Source organism: Oncorhynchus gorbuscha, unplaced genomic scaffold (assembly GCF_021184085.1).
Source record: "Oncorhynchus gorbuscha isolate QuinsamMale2020 ecotype Even-year unplaced genomic scaffold, OgorEven_v1.0 Un_scaffold_801, whole genome shotgun sequence".
Taxonomy (NCBI): domain Eukaryota; kingdom Metazoa; phylum Chordata; class Actinopteri; order Salmoniformes; family Salmonidae; genus Oncorhynchus; species Oncorhynchus gorbuscha.
Window position 1 is genome coordinate 190,001 of NW_025745816.1, and position 17,500 is coordinate 207,500.

The following is a 17,500-nucleotide window of genomic DNA, read 5'->3' on the forward strand; positions in this document are numbered from 1 at the left end:
GAAGGAGAGGAAGGGAGGAGAGAGACAGGGAGAGAGAAACCAGGACTAAGAGAGAGGGAAGAGAGGAAGGGAGGAGAGAAAAGGAGAGGAAGGGAGGAGATAGAAGGAGAGGAAGGGAGGAGAGAGAAGGAGAGGAAGGGAGGAGAGGAAGGGAGGAGATAGAAGGAGAGAAAGGGAGGAGAGGAAGGGAGGAGAGAGAAGGAGAGGAAGGGAGGAGAGGGAAGGAGAGAGAGAAAATTCCCAAAACATATTAATTTAACAGTATTGATTTTGTTATTATGTTCGAGCAAAAGAACACAGCGTTAGCTATGGACATTAGCTTCTCTGCTCCATGGAGAAATCACTGACACGGTGGAGGTTGTCACATCCACCATCTATGTTGAGAGAGAGAGAGAGAGAGAGAGAGAGAGAGAGAGAGAGAGAGAGAGAGAGAGAGAGAGAGAGAGAGAGAGAGAGAGAGAGAGAGAGAGAGAGAGAGAGAGAGAGAGAGAGAGAGAGAGAGAGAGAGAGAGAAAACAAATTAACATTATTAAAACGTGTCTAGCCTGTTTGTCTATGGGTAACAGGGTTGACTTGTTATTCTAGCCTGTCTATCTATAGGTAACAGGGTTGACTTGTTATTCTAGCCTGTCTATGGGTAACAGGGTTGACTTGTTATTCTGGCCTGTCTATAGGTAACAGGGTTGACTTGTTATTCTAGCCTGTCTGTCTATAGGTAACAGGGTTGACTTGTTATTCTAGCCTGTCTGTCTATGGGGTAACAGGGTTGACTTGTTATTCTAGCCTGTCTATGGGGTAACAGGGTTGACTTGTTATTCTAGCCTGTCTATCTATGGGGTAACAGGGTTGACTTGTTATTCTAGCCTGTCTATGGGGTAACAGGGTTGACTTGTTATTCTAGCCTGTCTGTCTATGGGTAACAGGGTTGACTTGTTATTTTGGCCTGTCTATGGGGTAACAGGGTTGACTTGTTATTCTAGCCTGTCTATAGGTAACAGGGTCGACTTGTTATTCTAGCCTGTCTATGGGGTAACAGGGTTGACTTGTTATTCTAGCCTGTCTATCTATGGGGTAACAGGGTTGACTTGTTATTCTAGCCTGTCTATGGGTAACAGGGTTGACTTGTTATTCTAGCCTGTCTATAGGTAACAGGGTTGACTTGTTATTCTAGCCTGTCTATAGGTAACAGGGTTGACTTGTTATTCTGGCCTGTCTATAGGTAACAGGGTTGACTTGTTATTCTGGCCTGTCTATAGGTAACAGGGTTGACTTGTTATTCTAGCCTGTCTATCTATAGGTAACAGGGTTGACTTGTTATTCTAGCCTGTCTATAGGTAACAGGGTTGACTTGTTATTCTAGCCTGTCTATCTATAGGTAACAGGGTTGACTTGTTATTCTAGCCTGTCTATGGGGTAACAGGGTTGACTTGTTATTCTAGCCTGTCTATAGGTAACAGGGTTGACTTGTTATTCTAGCCTGTCTATAGGTAACAGGGTTGACTTGTTATTCTGGCCTGTCTATAGGTAACAGGGTCGACTTGTTATTCTAGCCTGTCTGTCTATAGGTAACAGGGTTGACTTGTTATTCTAGCCTGTCTATGGGGTAACAGGGTTGACTTGTTATTCTAGCCTGTCTATAGGTAACAGGGTTGACTTGTTATTCTAGCCTGTCTATCTATGGGGTAACAGGGTTGACTTGTTATTCTAGCCTGTCTATAGGTAACAGGGTTGACTTGTTATTCTAGCCTGTCTATAGGTAACAGGGTCGACTTGTTATTCTGGCCTGTCTATAGGTAACAGGGTTGACTTGTTATTCTAGCCTGTCTATGGGTAACAGCAGGGGGCAGTGCGATAAGAAGTAGCCGGCCAGGCGGGTCACGTTTCAGAGGACGCCTGACTCCACCTTCGCCTCTCCCGAGCACATTGAGGAGTTGCAGACACAAAGGACCTAATTCAGGGAGAAAACAGGGGTACAATAATACACTTGTGGATATACACCCCCCCCCCCCCTGAACACGCCTGTCCAGGGTTGAGCCTGGTTAGTACGGACGAGAGACCGCCTGGTCGGCGTAAGACTAAAGAAATTTAAAACGATTCACACCCCTTTTTACGTTTTTCCACATGTTGTCTATTTATTATAATCCACATAAATGGATATTTCTCATTTCCTGTTGCTGCAGGATTATTTTCCTACTGTGAGATGAAGGGTCAGAGGGTCATTTGTCCTGATCATGTGACCCGACAAGGAACAACTCTGTGTGGTTCAAATCTCATCTGTAGGATCAGCAAGGAGCTTGTCTCATGACACATGGAATCGCACACACACACACACACGCACGCACGCACGCACGCACGCACGCACAGACACACACACACACACACACACACACACACACACACACACACACACACACACACACACACACACACACACACACACACACACACACACACACACACACACACACACACACACACACACACACACACACACACACACACACACACACACACACAGTGTAATCTGAGGATTGTATGTAATCATAACGCTGTATGTTGACCTCACAGTCTCTTCTCACACATCTGTCATCACAATACATAATCAAATGATATTAGTCACCTGAATACAACAGGTGTAGTAGACCTCACAGTGAAATGCTGAATACAACAGGTGTAGTAGACCTCACAGTGAAATGCTGAATACAACAGGTGTAGTAGACCTTACAGTGAAATGCTGAATACAACAGGTGTAGTAGACCTCACAGGGAAATGCTGAATACAACAGGTGTAGTAGACCTCACAGTGAAATGCTGAATACAACAGGTGTAGTAGACCTCACAGTGAAATGCTGAATACAACAGGTGTAGTAGACCTCACAGTGAAATGCTGAATACAACAGGTGTAGTAGACCTCACAGTGAAATGCTGAATACAACAGGTGTAGTAGACCTCACAGTGAAATGCTGAATACAACAGGTGTAGTAGACCTCACAGTGAAATGCTGAATACAACAGGTGTAGTAGACCTCACAGTGAAATGCTGAATACAACAGGTGTAGTAGACCTCACAGTGAAATGCTGAATACAACAGGTGTAGTAGACCTCACAGTGAAATGCTGAATACAACAGGTGTAGTAGACCTTACAGTGAAATGCTGAATACAACAGGTGTAGTAGACCTCACAGTGAAATGCTGAATACAACAGGTGTCGTAGACCTCACAGTGAAATGATGAATACAACAGGTGTCGTAGACCTTACAGTGAAATGCTGAATACAACAGGTGTAGTAGACCTTACAGTGAAATGCTGAATACAACAGGTGTAGTAGACCTTACAGTGAAATGCTGAATACAACAGGTGTAATAGACCTCACAGTGAAATGCTGAATACAACAGGTGTAGTAGACCATACAGTGAAATGCTGAATACAACAGGTGTAGTTGACCTTACAAGGAAATGCTGAATACAACAGGTGTAGTAGACCTTACAGTGAAATGCTGAATACAACAGGTGTAGTAGACCTCACAGGGAAATGCTGAATACAACAAGTGTAGTACACCTCACAGTGAAATGCTGAATACAACAGGTGTAGTTTACCTTACAAGGAAATACTGAATACAACAGGTGTAGTTGACCTTACAAGGAAATGCTGAATACAACAGGTGTAGTACACCTCACAGTGAAATGCTGAATACAACAGGTGTAGTTTACCTTACAAGGAAATGCTGAATACAACAGGTGTAGTAGACCTTACAGGGAAATGCTGAATACAACAGTTGTAGTAGACCATACAGTGAAATGCTGAATACAACAGGTGTAGTAGACATTACGGTGAAATTCTTACTTACAGGCCCTATCCAACACTAGTATACCATGACGAACCCTCTGAATTAGTCTCCAACTACACTAGTATACCATGACCAACCCTCTTAATTAGTCTCCAACTACACTAGTATACCATGACCAACCCTCTGAATTAGTCTCCAACTACACTAGTATACCCTGACCAACCCTCTGAATTATTCTCCAACTACACTAGTATACCATGACCAACCCTCTGAATTAGTCTCCAACTACACTAGTATACCATGACCAACCCTCTGAATTAGTCTCCAACTACACTAGTATACCATGACCAACCCTCTGAATTAGTCTCCAACTACACTAGTATACCATGACCAACCCCCTGAATTAGTCTCCAACTACACTAGTATACCATGACCAACCCTCTGAATTAGTCTCCAACTACACTAGTATACCATGACCAACCCTCTGAATTAGTCTCCAACTACACTAGTATACCATGACCAACCCCCTGAATTAGTCTCCAACTACACTAGTATACCATGACCAACCCTCTGAATTAGTCTCCAACTACACTAGTATACCATGACCAACCCTCTGAATTAGTCTCCAACTACACTAGTATACCATGACCAACCCTCTGAATTAGTCTCCAACTACACTAGTATACCCTGACCAACCCTCTGAATTAGTCTCCAACTACACTAGTATACCATGACCAACCCCCTGAATTAGTCTCCAACTACACTAGTATACCATGACGAACCCTCTTAATTAGTCTCCAACTACACTAGTATACCATGACCAACCCTCTTAATTAGTCTCCAACTACACTAGTATACCATGACCAACCCTCTGAATTAGTCTCCAACTACACTAGTATACCATGACCAACCCTCTGAATTAGTCTCCAACTACACTAGTATACCATGACCAACCCTCTTAATTAGTCTCCAACTACACTAGTATACCATGACCAACCCTCTGAATTAGTCTCCAACTACACTAGTATACCATGACCAACCCTCTGAATTAGTCTCCAACTACACTAGTATACCATGACCAACCCTCTGAATTAGTCTCCAACTACACTAGTATACCATGACCAACCCTCTGAATTAGTCTCCAACTACACTAGTATACCATGACCAACCCTCTGAATTAGTCTCCAACTACACTAGTATACCATGACCAACCCTCTGAATTAGTCTCCAACTACACTAGTATACCATGACCAACCCTCTGAATTAGTCTCCAACTACACTAGTATACCATGACCAACCCTCTGAATTAGTCTCCAGTAGTCAACTACACTAGTATACCCTGACCAACCCTCTGAATTAGTCTCCAACTACACTAGTATACCATGACCAACCCTCTGAATTAGTCTCCAACTACACTAGTATACCATGACCAACCCTCTGAATTAGTCTCCAACTACACTAGTATACCATGACCAACCCTCTGAATTAGTCTCCAACTACACTAGTATACCATGACCAACCCTCTGAATTAGTCTCCAACTACACTAGTATACCATGACCAACCCTCTGAATTAGTCTCCAACTACACTAGTATACCATGACCAACCCTCTGAATTAGTCTCCAACTACACTAGTATACCATGACCAACCCTCTGAATTAGTCTCCAACTACACTAGTATACCATGACCAACCCTCTGAATTAGTCTCCAGTAGTCAACTACACTAGTATACCATGACCAACCCTCTGAATTAGTCTCCAACTACACGAGTATACCATGACCAACCCTCTGAATTAGTCTCCAACTACACTAGTATACCATGACCAACCCTCTGAATTAGTCTCCAGTAGTCAACTACACTAGTATACCATGACCAACCCTCTGAATTAGTCTCCAACTACACGAGTATACCATGACCAACCCTCTGAATTAGTCTCCAACTACACTAGTATACCATGACCAACCCTCTGAATTAGTCTCCAACTACACTAGTATACCATGACCAACCCTCTGAATTAGTCTCCAGTAGTCAACTACACTAGTATACCATGACCAACCCTCTGAATTAGTCTCCAGTAGTCAACTACACTAGTATACCATGACCAACCCTCTGAATTAGTCTCCAGTAGTCAACTACACTAGTATACCATGACCAACCCTCTGAATTAGTCTCCAACTACACTAGTATACCATGACCAACCCTCTGAATTAGTCTCCAGTAGTCAACTACACTAGTATACCATGACCAACCCTCTGAATTAGTCTCCAGTAGTCAACTACACTAGTATACCATGACCAACCCTCTGAATTAGTCTCCAGTAGTCAACTACACTAGTATACCATGACCAACCCTCTGAATTAGTCTCCAGTAGTCAACTACACTAGTATACCATGACCAACCCTCTAAATTAGTCTCCAGTAGTCAACTACACTAGTATACCATGACCAACCCTCTGAATTAGTCTCCAACTACACTAGTATACCATGACCAACCCTCTGAATTAGTCTCCAGTAGTCAACTACACTAGTATACCATGACCAACCCTCTGAATTAGTCTCCAACTACACTAGTATACCATGACCAACCCTCTGAATTAGTCTCCAGTAGTCAACTACACTAGTATACCATGACCAACCCTCTGAATTAGTCTCCAGTAGTCAACTACACTAGTATACCATGACCAACCCTCTGAATTAGTCTCCAACTACACTAGTATACCATGACCAACCCTCTGAATTAGTCTCCAACTACACTAGTATACCCTGACCAACCCTCTGAATTAGTCTCCAACTACACTAGTATACCCTGACCAACCCTCTGAATTAGTCTCCAACTACACTAGTATACCATGACCAACCCTCTGAATTAGTCTCCAGTAGTCAACTACACTAGTATACCATGACCAACCCTCTGAATTAGTCTCCAACTACACTAGTATACCATGACCAACCCTCTGAATTAGTCTCCAGTAGTCAACTACACTAGTATACCATGACCAACCCTCTGAATTAGTCTCCAGTAGTCAACTACACTAGTATACCATGACCAACCCTCTGAATTAGTCTCCAGTAGTCAACTACACTAGTATACCATGACCAACCCTCTGAATTAGTCTCCAGTAGTCAACTACACTAGTATACCATGACCAACCCTCTGAATTAGTCTCCAGTAGTCAACTACACTAGTATACCATGACCAACCCTCTGAATTAGTCTCCAGTAGTCAACTACACTAGTATACCATGACCAACCCTCTGAATTAGTCTCCAACTACACTAGTATACCATGACCAACCCTCTGAATTAGTCTCCAGTAGTCAACTACACTAGTATACCATGACCAACCCTCTGAATTAGTCTCCAACTACACTAGTATACCATGACCAACCCTCTGAATTAGTCTCCAGTAGTCAACTACACTAGTATACCATGACCAACCCTCTGAATTAGTCTCCAGTAGTCAACTACACTAGTATACCATGACCAACCCTCTGAATTAGTCTCCAACTACACTAGTATACCATGACCAACCCTCTGAATTAGTCTCCAACTACACTAGTATACCCTGACCAACCCTCTGAATTAGTCTCCAGTAGTCTACACTAGTATACCCTGACCAACCCTCTGAATTAGTCTCCAACTACACTAGTATACCATGACCAACCCTCTGAATTAGTCTCCAGTAGTCAACTACACTAGTATACCATGACCAACCCTCTGAATTAGTCTCCAGTAGTCAACTACACTAGTATACCATGACCAACCCTCTGAATTAGTCTCCAGTAGTCAACTACACTAGTATACCATGACCAACCCTCTGAATTAGTCTCCAGTAGTCAACTACACTAGTATACCATGACCAACCCTCTGAATTAGTCTCCAGTAGTCAACTACACTAGTATACCATGACCAACCCTCTGAATTAGTCTCCAGTAGTCAACTACACTAGTATACCATGACCAACCCTCTGAATTAGTCTCCAGTAGTCAACTACACTAGTATACCATGACCAACCCTCTGAATTAGTCTCCAGTAGTCAACTACACTAGTATACCATGACCAACCCTCTGAATTAGTCTCCAGTAGTCAACTACACTAGTATACCATGACCAACCCTCTGAATTAGTCTCCAGTAGTCAACTACACTAGTATACCATGACCAACCCTCTGAATTAGTCTCCAGTAGTCAACTACACTAGTATACCATGACCAACCCTCTGAATTAGTCTCCAGTAGTCAACTACACTAGTATACCATGACCAACCCTCTGAATTAGTCTCCAGTAGTCAACTACACTAGTATACCATGACCAACCCTCTGAATTAGTCTCCAGTAGTCAACTACACTAGTATACCATGACCAACCCTCTGAATTAGTCTCCAGTAGTCAACTACACTAGTATACCATGACCAACCCTCTGAATTAGTCTCCAACTACACTAGTATACCATGACCAACCCTCTGAATTAGTCTCCAACTACACTAGTATACCATGACCAACCCTCTGAATTAGTCTCCAACTACACTAGTATACCATGACCAACCCTCTGAATTAGTCTCCAGTAGTCAACTACACTAGTATACCATGACCAACCCTCTGAATTAGTCTCCAGTAGTCAACTACACTAGTATACCATGACCAACCCTCTGAATTAGTCTCCAGTAGTCAACTACACTAGTATACCATGACCAACCCTCTGAATTAGTCTCCAGTAGTCAACTACACTAGTATACCATGACCAACCCTCTGAATTAGTCTCCAACTACACTAGTATACCCTGACCAACCCTCTGAATTAGTCTCCAGTAGTCCACTACACTAGTATACCATGACCAACCCTCTGAATTAGTCTCCAGTAGTCCACTACACTAGTATACCATGACCAACCCTCTGAATTAGTCTCCAGTAGTCCACTACACTAGTATACCATGACCAACCCTCTGAATTAGTCTCCAGTAGTCAACTACACTAGTATACCATGACCAACCCTCTGAATTAGTCTCCAACTACACTAGTATACCATGACCAACCCTCTGAATTAGTCTCCAGTAGTCAACTACACTAGTATACCATGACCAACCCTCTGAATTAGTCTCCAGTAGTCAACTACACTAGTATACCATGACCAACCCTCCGAATTAGTCTCCAGTAGTCAACTACACTAGTATACCCTGACCAACCCTCTGAATTAGTCTCCAGTAGTCAACTACACTAGTATACCATGACCAACCCTCTGAATTAGTCTCCAACTACACTAGTATACCATGACCAACCCTCTGAATTAGTCTCCAGTAGTCCACTACAGTGGTATGACATGACCAACCCTCTGAATTAGTCTCCAACTACACTAGTATACCATGACCAACCCTCTGAATTAGTCTCCAGTAGTCAACTACACTAGTATACCATGACCAACCCTCTGAATTAGTCTCCAGTAGTCAACTACACTAGTATACCATGACCAACCCTCTGAATTAGTCTCCAGTAGTCCACTACACTAGTATACCATGACCAACCCTCTGAATTAGTCTCCAGTAGTCAACTACACTAGTATACCATGACCAACCCTCTGAATTAGTCTCCAGTAGTCCACTACACTAGTATACCATGACCAACCCTCTGAATTAGTCTCCAGTAGTCAACTACACTAGTATACCATGACCAACCCTCTGAATTAGTCTCCAGTAGTCAACTACACTAGTATACCATGACCAACCCTCTGAATTAGTCTCCAGTAGTCAACTACACTAGTATACCCTGACCAACCCTCTGAATTAGTCTCCAGTAGTCAACTACACTAGTATACCATGACCAACCCTCTGAATTAGTCTCCAGTAGTCAACTACACTAGTATACCATGACCAACCCTCTGAATTAGTCTCCAACTACACTAGTATACCCTGACCAACCCTCTGAATTAGTCTCCAGTAGTCCACTACACTAGTATACCCTGACCAACCCTCTGAATTAGTCTCCAGTAGTCCACTACAGTGGTATGACATGATAAACCATGAAAACATGATATAGGTCTACTCTACATAACCTCTTGTTTTGACAGATATTAGTTCTGCTTGGGACCCTGTGAACTGCAGCCCATGAGATTCTCCCTCGGAATGCAGTAACAATGGATCTGGAACTCTTCTTATACAATTACCTCACAATGACTTGAATACTTGAATAGGGAATTTTTCTTCATTAGCCATTAATGCTAATGATAAACACAAGGGGGATTAGAGTAGGTTGCGGCATTCCAAATGGGACCCTATTCCCTATATAGTGCACTACTTTTGACCACGGCCCATAAGACATAGGGTATCATTTGTGATGCAAGCCTACTGTAGCTCTATAACAGCTAGTGTGATGTAGGCCACAGGGTTGTGAAACTCTCTCTGGGTTATATCTGTTCTCTGCCTGCTCAACTAGCCCTTTCTGCCCTGAGAGGCAGCAGGAGGAAGCTATTAGCGATTAGCATTGCAAGTGCTCCCATCCGCAAACTAATGCAACATGACTTAGCGTTAGCTTAGCATTAGCTTAGCGTGTGCACCCATCCGTGAGTAATACGGGCCCGGTTAGCGTTAGCAATAGCTTTAGCTTAGCGTGTGCACCCACCCGAAAGTAATGGGCCCTGACTAGCGCTGAAGGAAGACAAACATTCTAAGCCTAGGTCTGACCTACTAAACAATGGAGCCAGCGGCTAACCCATGTGCTAGTAACGATGGCTTGTGTACAAAGAAGCCTCTATTTCGTTATTTGATTAATTAATGCCCCTTTTTGGGGGGGGTTTCTAACAAATTAACTCTGATTAATTCAACACGGACCAAACCTCAGGCGTTACGGAACTAGGCTACATCAAGCGCTAAGTGGTACTCTAATTGGATAGACGGGAGAATTGGCGGAAGCAATGTGTGCGGGTTTTTGTTCTTTTTCATATTTTAAGTGTTATCGGATCGTTAAACCGTTGGGGTGGCAGGGTGGCCTAGTGGTTAGAGTGTAGAGGAGGCAGGGTGGCCTAGTGGTTAGAGTGTAGAGGCGGCAGGGTAGCCTAGTGGTTAGAGTGTAGAGGAGGCAGGGTTTCCTAGTGGTTAGAGTGTAGAGGAGGCAGGGTAGCCTAGTGGTTAGAGTGTAGAGGAGGTAGGGTAGCCTAGTGGTTAGAGTGTAGAGGCGGCAGGGTAGCCTAGTGGTTAGAGTGTAGAGGCGGCAGGGTAGCCTAGTGGTTAGAGTGTAGAGGAGGCAGGGTAGCCTAGTGGTTAGAGTGTAGAGGCGGCAGGGTAGTCTAGTGGTTAGAGTGTAGAGGCGGCAGGGTAGCCTAGTGGTTAGAGTGTAGAGGAGGCAGGGTAGCCTAGTGGTTAGAGTGTAGAGGCGGCAGGGTAACCTAGTGGTTAGAGTGTAGAGGAGGCAGGGTAGCCTAGTGGTTAGAGTGTAGAGGAGGTAATGTTTCCTAGTGGTTAGAGTGTAGAGGCGGCAGGGTAACCTAGTGGTTAGAGTGTAGAGGCGTCAGGGTAGCCTAGTGGTTAGAGTGTAGAGGCGGCCGGGTAAACTCATGGTTATAGTGTAGAGGCGGCAGGGTAACCTAGTGGTTAGAGTGTAGAGGAGGTAGGGTAGCCTAGTGGTTAGAGTGTAGAGGAGGCAGGGTGGCCTAGTGGTTAGAGTGTAGAGGCGGCAGGGTGGTCTAGTGGTTAGAGTGTAGAGGCGGCATGGTAGCCTAGTGGTTAGAGTGTAGAGGCGGCAGGGTAGCCTAGTGGTTAGAGTGTAGAGGAGGCAGGGTAGCCTAGTGGTTAGAGTGTAGAGGCGGCAGGGTAGCCTAGTGGTTAGAGTGTAGAGGCGGCAGGGTAACCTAGTGGTTAGAGTGTAGAGGCGGCAGGGAAGTCTAGTAGTTAGAGCGTTGGACTAGTAACCGGAAGGTTGCAAGTTCAAACCCCTGAGCTGACAAGGTACAAATCTGTCGTTCTGCCCCTGAACAGGCAGTTAACCCACTGTTCCTAGGTCGTCATTGAAAATAAGAATTTGTTCTTAACTGACTTGTCTAGTTAAATAAAGGTAAAAAATACAAATAAAATGTTGGATGTCCCTAACCCTAACCCTGTTGAACTGCTACGTATTCTACCTGGAGAGTAGCTGTGTGTCCCTGGGTAAATGAGCTTTCAAGACAATGGATGGAAATAATTGTGCTGGAAGCAGAAACAGATCTGTTGTCTACGAATACAAAACAATATTTATCCTTTATTTTACAAGGGGGATACCTGGTCAAATGACACCATAGAGATACATAGAGTACGACACTATGTAGACTACATAACAGCTGTTCAAGAAGCGAAGCTGTTGATGGGATCTCATCTCAACCATAGTTTGGGGTGTATCCAATATGATTAGGAATCTCATTAGGTGAGCCCATAGTAGATCAGTAGTACTGGACTGAGCCAAACACTGGGATTGGCATGGTTTCTATCTCTCTCTCTCTCTCTCTCTCTCTCTCTCTCTCTCTCTCTCTCTCTCACTCTCTCACCTGTTATTGATCCAGAGGGGAGGTTCAATAGTAATGTTTTCTCTCTCAGTATGTAGGGGAGATACTGTAACCTGACCAACCATAAATAGTCTGTCTGTCTGTCTGTCTGTCTGTCTGTCTGTCTGTCTGTCTGTCTGTCTGTCTGTCTGTCTGTCTGTCTGTCTGTCTGTCTGTCTGTCTGTCTGTCTGTCTGTCTGTCTGTCTGTCTGTCTGTCTGTCTGTCTGTCTGTCTGTCTGTCTGTCTGTCTGTCTGTCTGTCTGTCTTACTTATTTATATATACTTATGTATATAGTGGGATGTATATTGTAGTATACTGTATATAGTGGGATGTATATTGGAGTATACTGTATATGGTGGGATGTATATTGTAGTATACTGTATATAGTGGGATGTATATTGGAGTATACTGTATATGGTGGGATGTATATTGTAGTATACTGTATATAGTGGGATGTATATTGTAGTATACTGTATATAGTGTATGTATATTGTAGTATACTGTATATAGTGGAATGTATATTGGAGTATACTGCATTATACTGTATATATATTGTAGTATACTGTGTATAGTGGGATGTATATTGCAGTATAATGCAGTATACTGTATATAGTGGGACAGTTTGTCCAGAGGTCAGGTAGAAACAGGCAGATGACAGACAGAAACAGGCAGACAGACAGACAGACAGACAGACAGACACAGACACAGACACAGACACAGAGACAGACAGACAGACAGAGAGAGAGAGAGAGAGAGAGAGAGACAGAGAGACAGAGACAGAGACAGAGACAGAGACAGAGACAGAGACAGAGACAGAGACAGAGAGAGAGAGAGAGAGAGAGAGAGAGAGAGAGAGAGAGAGAGAGAGAGAGAGAGAGAGAGAGAGACAGAGAGAGAGAGAGACAGACAGACAGACAGAGCATACGGAAGCTCCTCTTCTCAGAAGTAGAGAGAGAGATTGTATGGAGCGTACGGGAGGCAGCTCCCCTCATTAAGTCTCTCCTGAGAGAGAAGGGGAAGATGAGAGGAGGAGGGGAAGAATGAAAGGAGAAGGGGAAGAATGAAAGGAGGAGGGGATGAATGAAAGGAGGAGGGGAAGAATGAAAGGAGGAGGGGAAGAATGAAAGGAGGAGGGGAAGAATGAAAGCAGGAGGGGAAGAATGAAAGGAGGAGGGGAAGAATGAAAGGAGGAGGGAAGAATGAAAGGAGGAGGGGAAGAATGAAAGGAGGAGGGGAAGAATGAAAGGAGGAGGGGAAGGAGGAGGGGAAGAATGAAAGGAGGAGGGGAAGAATGAAAGGAGGAGGGGAAGAATGAAAGGAGGAGGGGAAGGAGGAGGGGAAGAATGAAAGGAGGAGGGGAAGGAGGAGGGGAAGAATGAAAGGAGGAGGGGAAGAATGAAAGGAGGAGGGGAAGGAGGAGGGGAAGAATGAAAGGAGGAGGGGAAGAATGAAAGGAGGAGGGGAAGGAGGAAAGGAGGAGGGGAAGGAGGAAAGGAGGAGGGGAAGGAGGAGGGAAGAATGAAAGGAGAAGGGGAAGAATGAAAGGAGGAGGGGAAGGAGGAGGGGAAGAATGAAAGGAGGAGGGGAAGAATGAAAGGAGGAGGGAAGGAGGAGGGGAAGAATGAAAGGAGGAGGGGAAGAATGAAAGGAGGAGGGGAAGGAGGAGGGGAAGAATGAAAGGAGGAGGGGAAGAATGAAAGGAGGAGGGGAAGGAGGAGGGGAAGAATGAAAGGAGGAGGGGAAGAATGAAAGGAGGAGGGGAAGGAGGAAAGGAGGAGGGGAAGGAGGAGGGGAAGAATGAAAGGAAAAGGGGAAGAATGAAAGGAGGAGGGGAAGAATGAAAGGAGGAGGGGAAGAATGAAAGGAGAAGGGGAAGAATGAAAGGAGGAGGGGAAGGAGGAGGGGAAGAATGAAAGGAGGAGAGAAAGGAGGAGGGGAAGAATGAAAGGAGGAGGGGAAGAATGAAAGGAGGAGGGGAAGAATGAAAGGAGGAGGGGAAGAATGAAAGGAGGAGAGAAAGGAGGAGGGGAAGAATGAAAGGAGGAGGGGAAGAATGAAAGGAGGAGGGGAAGAATGAAAGGAGGAGGGGAAGAATGAAAGGAGGAGAGAAAGGAGGAGGGGATGAATGAAAGGAGGAGGGGAAGAATGAAAGGAGGAGGGGAAGAATGAAAGGAGGAGAGAAAGGAGGAGGGGAAGAATGAAAGGAGGAGGGGAAGAATGAAAGGAGGAGGGGAAGAATGAAAGGAGGAGGGGAAGAATGAAAGGAGGAGGGGATGAAGAAAGGAGGAGAGAAAGGAGGAGGGGAAGAATGAAAGGAGGAGGGAAGAATGAAAGGAGGAGGGGAAGAATGAAAGGAGGAGGGGAAGAATGAAAGGAGGAGGGGAAGAATGAAAGGAGGAGGGGAAGAATGAAAGGAGGAGGGGAGAATGAAAGGAGGAGGGGAAGGAGGAGGAAGAATGAAAGGAGGAGGGGAAGAATGAAAGGAGGAGGGGAAGAATGAAAGGAGGAGGGTAAGAATGAAAGGAGGAGGGGAAGAAGGAGGAGGGGAAGAATGAAAGGAGGGGAAGAATGAAAGGAGGAGGGGAAGAAGGAGGAGGGGAAGAATGAAAGGAGGAGGGGAAGAATGAAAGGAGGAGGGGAAGAAGGAGGAGGGGAAGAATGAAAGGAGGAGGGGAAGAATGAAAGGAGGAAGGGAAGAATGAGAGAAGGGGAAGAATGAAAGGAATGGACAGAGAGGGGTACACAGGGACGGAGAAGGGGGAGGAAGATTACATGTGTCTAGAGGGAGAGAGAAACCCAAGTGATGGGGAGAGAAGAGGGGTACATAGAGATTAAGGGATAAGATGAATGAAAGAGAAAGAGAGAGACTGAGAATATATGAATGAAAGAGAAGAGGGAGACTGAGAATATATGAATGACAGAGAAGAGAGAGACAGAGAATATATGAATGAAAGAGGAGACAGAGATGTCTGCGACCTGGTTCAGGTTATCAGTCCACCTAGCAGTTACAAACAGAACAGGAATGGAATCATCAACATGTATCGATCACATCTTTACTAACGCTGCAGAAATGTGCTTGAAAGCCGTATCCAGATGCATCGGATGTAGTGATCACGATACAGCAGCCATATCTAAGAAAACTAAAGTTCCAAAGGCGGGACCTAATATAGTGTAGTGAGGTCATATAGTGAGGTCATCCAATAAGTTTTTTTTGTGATTCCTATGTTGATGTAAGGCATATGTGTTGGTCTGAGGTGTGTAATGAGGAGCAAACAGACTTTGCACTTGACACGTTTATGAAATGTCTTATCCCAGTTACTAATAAGCAGCTCCCGTTATGAAAAAGACAGTAAAAACTGTTACATCCCAGTGGATTGATGAGGAATTGAACAAATGGTATGGTTGAGAGGGTTGAGGAATGGCAAATAAGTCTCCCTTCTCTCTGTCCACTACATTGGCAAACGTACTGCAAATTGAGAAATCATGTGACTAAACTGAACAAAAAGACGAAGATGTCATAATAGACAGGAACTAACGGGGATCCATAATAAACCCCAGGAAGAGTAGCTGCTGCCTTAGCAACAGTAACTAATGGGGATCCATAATAAACCCCAGGAAGAGTAGCTGCTGCCTTGGCAGGAACTAATGGGGATCCATAATAAACCCCAGGAAGAGTAGCTGCTGCCTTGACAGGAACTAATGGGGATCCATAATAAACCCCAGGAAGAGTATCTGCCTCCTTGGCAGGAACTAATGGGGATCCATAATAAACCCCAGGAAGAGTAGCTGCTGCCTTGACAGGAACTAATGGGGATCCATAATAAACCCCAGGAAGAGTAGCTGCTGCCTTGACAGGAACTAATGGGGATCCATAATAAACCCCAGGAAGAGTAGCTGCTGCCTTGACAGGAACTAATGGGGATCCATAATAAACCCCAGGAAGAGTAGCTGCTGCCTTGACAGGAACTAATGGGGATCCATAATAAACCCCAGGAAGAGTATCTGCCTCCTTGGCAGGAACTAATGGGGATCCATAATAAACCCCAGGAAGAGTAGCTGCTGCCTTAGCAACAGTAACTAATGGGGATCCATAATAAACCCCAGGAAGAGTAGCTGCTGCCTTAGCAACAGTAACTAATGGGGATCCATAATAAACCCCAGGAAGAGTAGCTGCTGCCTTGGCAGGAACTAATGGGGATCCATAATAAACCCCAGGAAGAGTAGCTGCTGCCTTGGCAGGAACTAATGGGGATCCATAATAAACCCCAGGAAGAGTAGCTGCTGCCTTGACAGGAACTAATGGGGATCCATAATAAACCCCAGGAAGAGTATCTGCCTCCTTGGCAGGAACTAATGGGGATCCATAATAAACCTCAGGAAGAGTTGCTGCTGCCTTGACAGGAACTAATGGGGATCCATAATAAACCCCAGGAAGAGTAGCTGCTGCCTTGACAGGAACTAATGGGGATCCATAATAAACCCCAGGAAGAGTATCTGCCTCCTTGGCAGGAACTAATGGGGATCCATAATAAACCCCAGGAAGAGTAGCTGCTGCCTAGGCAGGAACTAATGGGGATCCATAATAAACCCCAGGAAGAGTATCTGCTGCCTTGGCAGGAACTAATGGGGATCCATATTAAAACCCAGGAAGAGTAGCCGCTGCCTTGGCAGGAACTAATGGGGATCCATATTAAAACCCAGGAAGAGTAGCTGCTGCCTTGGCAGGAACTAATGGGGATCCATATTAAACCCCAGGAAGAGTAGCTGCTGCCTTGGCAGGAACTAATGGGGATCCATATTAAAACCCAGGAAGAGTAGCCGCTGCCTTGGCAGGAACTAATGGGGATCCATAATAAACCCCAGGAAGAGTAGCTGCTGCCTTGACAGGAACTAACGGGGATCCATAATAAACCCCAGGAAGAGTAGCTGCTGCCTTGACAGGAACTAATGGGGATCCATAATAAAAAATATACAGAATTAGGGGATAGATTGACAAGAGGAAAAGAGTAGGTGGGGATGGATAGAGAATTGGGGGGTAGATAGTAAAGAGAAAATGAGAGAGAGAGAAGAGAGAGAGAGAGAGAGAGAGAGAGAGAGAGACAGAGAGAGAGAGACACAGAGAGAGAGAGAGAGAGAGAGAGAGAGAGAGAGAGAGAGAGAGAGAGAGAGAGACACAGAGAGAGAGAGAGAGAGAGAGAGAGAGAGAGACCTACCT

At 44.7% G+C, this 17,500-nt stretch overlaps 1 protein-coding gene across 1 annotated transcript in view; it reads left to right on the top strand.

The window, feature by feature from the left end:
* Nucleotides 1-17,500, top strand: part of LOC124020297 (receptor-type tyrosine-protein phosphatase delta-like) — a 182,195-nt gene that overhangs the window by 131,188 nt on the left and 33,507 nt on the right. The window lies entirely within an intron of this gene.